This window comes from Lactuca sativa, chromosome 3, assembly GCF_002870075.4.
Source record: "Lactuca sativa cultivar Salinas chromosome 3, Lsat_Salinas_v11, whole genome shotgun sequence".
Lineage (NCBI taxonomy): Eukaryota > Viridiplantae > Streptophyta > Magnoliopsida > Asterales > Asteraceae > Lactuca > Lactuca sativa.
The window spans coordinates 107,997,109-108,002,624 of NC_056625.2; positions in this window are offsets into that span (position 1 = coordinate 107,997,109).

Genomic DNA, 5,516 nt, shown 5'->3' on the forward strand with positions numbered 1-5,516 from the left:
CAGTGTGAAAACCGCACTCTCTCCATATGAGCTCTGCAAGTTTATCTGCTTTCCAGTCAACTTTCTTCTGTTTAGTTATAGGGGAGTCATTTGAGCTTGGAGTAAACATGTGATCCACCAGATTCTTGAAGTGTGGGGGAGTTTCAAGTCGTTCAGGGGAAGGAACAATTTTTTGTTGCGGTGGTGGAGATTGATGTTGCGGTGAAGGGATTTTCTGAGAAGCACTGTTGGAATGATGATTTTCTTCATAGTCTTCTTCTCGATGGTCTTCTTCACTCCCCCCTCTTGAGGAGTTCAGACCCGGAGACTCCTCAAGCCATTGTTTGAGGCCACCGAATTTAGCACACACCTCCTGGAAATGGGCTTTGAGAACCTCAGCTAGTTGCTGATTGTTAGGAATGGTGGTGTTGAAGAGTAGTCGATGAATATCCTTTGTTAGTTGGAGAATTTCGGGGCCATGGAAGTTTGATAATAAGGTACGTTGAAGTTTGTTAATGGTTGCATGGAGGACTGAGATAGTGGACTCATATGCAATGTGTGTCTTAGCTATCAGTTTCTGGGACAAAGTAGATTGATCCGCAATGGCTTCCTGCAGGTTGTCTTTCATTACAGATACCTCAGATATGAGGCGCTCCGCAACAGCCATAAATTCCTTGTGATCTGCTTGACGGTTGTTATCAAGGGACCTAATTCCCATTTCAACCTTGAGAGAAATTCTCTCAGCACCCAATCGTTCCCTTGTTTCCTGACGTTCAATCCTTTCGATCAAGGAGTACGACACAAGATTGTCTTCAGACTGCGGTTGGGTAGACTTGACTGCGGCCAGAATTTGGTCAACCTTGGATTGAAGATTGATGAATTCTTTTCTTGAGATGACCATCTTTTTCTTCTTCTTCTTCTTCTTCTTCTTCTTCTTCTTCTTCTTCTCTTTTGGCTTAGAGGTTGAGTGCTGAGAGCCACACAATTCATCTTCTTCAACGTACATCATGAGATCATCATCTGAAGGACTTGGCTGATTGACCTCTTGAAGGTCAACATTGTCAAAACCGAAGGTGGGAGCAGAGCTAACTTCTATTTATGTGCCTGCATCTTGTGAGTCTTTGGCAGTTGGAGATGGAGGAGGCTTTGAAGGAGTCTGATCGGCAGTCGCCTCTTGAGCCTTGCGGATCGTATCAACCATGTTATCCATCAGGGCATGGACTTTGCAGAAAGTAGCTATGGTATTGGCATTGTTGATTGTGTCTGCCCAATACATAGCCACAAATTGAATTTCTTGTTGTGTCTGATGTAGCTGCTTTGTTTGTCTTGCCTTTCTTGCTTGGAATGCCCTACGGAAAGCGGGATATTTCTTGGCTTCGGCTTCATTGGATGGTTGATACTTACTCCATGAGTCATTCAGATCTATATCGTCAATTCCTTGGTATCGCATCGAGGTGTCCCTCGGGTTCACGAATCCTTGCACATTTATGCTCACCGTGCCTAAACCACCTGGTACTGATGTAAGCAGCATAGGATTTCTTGAGCTTCCTTGGTCTCCTTGACCTAAAGTCAAGTTTGGCCTCGGCTCAGTTCTGGCAAAGGCTGAAGAGTCACGTTGCGATTGGGATGGTGTTTGAAGTGTTTGGGTGACAGGCAAAAGAATGGAGTGCAACTCCTCAGGGGAAAAGAAATGAAGACGGGAAGCCCTGGAGACCTTAGGGCGGGAGGCTGATCCATCCTCTTGGGATTGACCTAGGGGGAGTCTCCACGTTGCGGTGAATCAGACGCACTACTTGCACATGAGAGGTAGAGGATGGTTGTTTCGAATGGATGTGTAGATATCCCAAGGACTACCGGAGCCTGTTGGGAGGCTGAGGTATCAGTCCGGTCATGCATATGGCTAGTGGGATCGGTTTTTCATTTCTTGAGGATTGCAATAGGTTGATCATCCTCATCAGAGTCACTACTGGAGGGACGTTTTCTTCGTTCGACTATAGTTATTACAGGTGGAGTGATTTTTCTTTTCTTGGAGGGATTGGTTGGCTTGGAAGCATCCTTTTTGGGAGTCCCTTGTTTCTTCGTGTTGTGGGGACCTTGACGAGCAGAGACTAGCTGCTTGCGTCTTTGGGGTAATGATATGTTGGAAAGAGTTGTGGAAGAAGGGACTGCGGTAGTAGCTGGGTCAATGATTGCGGATGGGATTGGAAGAGGCGGGGTAGGAAGGTATGGGGCAATACTTTCCGTAGCCTCAATGTGATCTGAGACATTAGCAGTCTCAATACCGAGGGTAGAAAGAATGTGAGTTGGTAGTCTTCTAATTGGTCCAAAAATAGTCTGATCAGATGATGGATTGTACCTTTTAAGATCCTTGGTGATAAAGAAGTTGATGTCGTTGCCCATGCTGATTCCTGCATCCGCATGGAGGTCTGAGATGCAGAGAGACCAAAACCTTGCAAAGGTGAGATCGGTAGGGTTCTCTCTTGGGCTTTCTTTTGGAATGTACTACAGAAAATCATCCCATAGGATCTGACCGTAGTTGACATCATGACCTGTAAAGATGCTCCATACGAGTTCTAGGAGCTTGAGTCCCATGTTACCTATGCCTCCGGTTCTGCCGGATAGACTGCAGATAATGAAATGCCAAACGAATTTCCAGATCGCAGGCAATTGTTTTTTCTTGAATTCCCTAATTCCTTTGATTTTCTTCTGGTATCCCATTTGGTAGAGCGCAAAAAGTATGTCCGCCATTGATGGAGTAAAGATCTTGATGGATGGATGAACAAGAAGGTTAATGGCAGTGAGAAATTTATCCTTGGTCAAAATGACCAAAGAATCGTTGACTAGGTTAAGATGCACTTCTTGAAGATTCTCGAGTGGTCGATAGGCTGAAAAAGCACACTTGAAGAGGGTTGAGAGAGGAACAACATCTGTGAACGAATGGAAGGGTCCAAACAGTGGCTGATTGGACAGGAACTTAACCATCAGTTTTGTGGGGGCATTGTAGGAGGAATGTTCTTCAAACACGACTCTGAAGTTGCTTGATGCAATCGTCGGTGTGGGATGTCTTGAGGCAGAGTCTAAACCAGTGGAGTTCACTGATCCAGATGCCTTGGAAGGTTTCTTGGATACACCAGATTTCACCATTGTTGAGTTCTTAAAGAAGCTTGGAAGGAAGGAAAACAGAGTGCAAGAGAAAGGTTTATGGTTTAGAAAACGTAAACTTTTCTTTGGGAAGAAGAAAGGGGTTTTATAGTGGCTTAAGGGAGCAGGAAATGTTTTTTGCCCTAAGTGAATTTGGGTAAAACGTTTGGGTGTTTATTTTGAATTAAGAGCATTAATCTCAGCCACAGATTAAGAAAAAGGATTAAATCTGAATTTTGGGATTTACCAAAAAGAGATTTGCATTTAATGAAATGTCAGATTTATGACCACGTCTGGAGAACATGTGGTGAGGGTGAGATCAATCCGTTGGGTAAAGGGAAGTTGTAACCGATTTGATGTTTTAAGGTAATAGGAAGAGACAAATTAAAAAGGATTTGATTTTGGAAAATCTTTCTTTTTGTCATCATACCTAAATTAGGTCTGATACAAGGTTTATTCAAAAGAATGAGACAGATGCACAAAGAATATATTTTTCTTTAATGTTTTCTCTATTTAATGAAGGATCTTTAAATAGCACACCATGTTTTTTTTGTTTTTTAAAAAATAGCAACTGTCTGAAAATCAATTAAAGTGACCGCGGATTGAAACTTTATTGCGGATGGATCATATGCCGTCGGATGGATGACTGCGGTAGATGAACTAAGATGAACACTTGAACAAAGATTAGAATAACAAACAATAAGGACTATTGAAGTATAATTATGATATATGGTTGCGGTACATAGGATATATCAAAACCATCTAACATAAATAACTTCAACTAGGACCGCAACGGAGACCAAGGATGGTCTGCAGTACCTATTAATTCAAAAAGAATTGTGGGTCCGGATTCATCATTCCTAACATTTGTAAGAAAGTGTTGAGTTTTGTCGAGTCAAGTGCCTTTGTGAATACATCAGCAATCTCTTCATGAGTATGGACAAAAATTAGTTCAATGTTACCTTTCAGGATGTGGTCTTTGATGAAGTGATACCGTAGTTCAATATGCTTGGTCTTGGAGTGTTGAATAGGATTGCAAGAAATCGCTATGTCACTTTCAGAGTCACAATAGATTGGTATCCGCAACATTCTGTATCCGTAGTCTAGTAGTTGTGTTTTCATCCATAAGAATTGAGAACAACACCTGGCTGCGGCCACATATTCAGCTTCTGCGGTAGACAATGATACACAATTTTGTTTCCTTGAGGACCAACTGACTAGTCTTCCACCCAGAAATTGACATCCAACTGAGGTGCTTTTGCGATCAAGTTTGCATCTGTCATGATCCGTATCTGTAAATGCTTCAAGACTGAAATCATTTCCTGCAGGATACCATAATCCAAGAGTTTTACTTCCTTTTAAGTACCGTAGGATTTTTTTGGTTGCGTTCATATGAGACACTTTTGGGTCAGCCTGGTACCTTGCGCATACACCCGTTGCAAAGACTATATTCGGTCGGCTTGCAGTGAGGTACATCACAGAACCAATAATACCTCTATAAGACTTGTTTTCAATAGATTCACCTGAGGGAGCAGCAAAAATATTATAAGCGAAGGCCATGGGGACCTTAGCCGAAGAACAATTGTCTATTGAATATTTCTTCAATGGTTCTGAGGTGTATTTTTATTGATGAATGAATATCCCTTGAGGGACTTGTTTCTCAGGTAACACCCTGATTCTCAGGTATTGCTTAAATAAGATTCATTGAGTTAAGCTCTACTCGACGAGTTGGTTGACCTACTCATCGAGTAGCAGCAGGGTGGGATCGCGTGTTCAGTGACCTACTCGACGAGTCCATGCTAGACTCGGCGAGTAGGAGCTGGCAGTGGAAACCCTAAATCCCGGGGTTTACACCTCTATTTAAAGGATCCTTAGCCTCCTTTGGCCTTTTTATAGTCTTTGAGAGCCCCTTAAAACCCTAATTCGTGTGTGTGTGCCTTGGTGTGGTGTTTGAAGCTTGGAAAAGATGATCTTGGAGGAAGAAGCTAAGAGTGCAAAGAAAATTGAAGCAAGGAAGGAGTGGGAAGCAGGATTTACCTCAGCTAGCATCCTTTGGAGGTATCAAAGTGCCATTCTTACTTCCCTTTTTCCCTTTTGTTGAGTTTCTAGGGCTTTTTATGGATTTTCAAGTTGGTATGATGAGCTATGGGCTAGATCTGAAGTTGTAACTTTAGATCTGGACCCTCCTTGGATTCTATAAGCATAAAGTCACAGTCTTGGTTGTGATTAAGGTCCCTCTTGAGCATGAAGTTCCATTAACAACTTGGAATAGACATTTGGAGCCTTTATAGTCATGCATACATGTAAAGTTTGCAACTTTACGTGATACGCATGCCCTAGAAGCTTGGATCTATGAGTTGGAACCGTTTCATGGCTCAAAATATGTCTGTATGAAT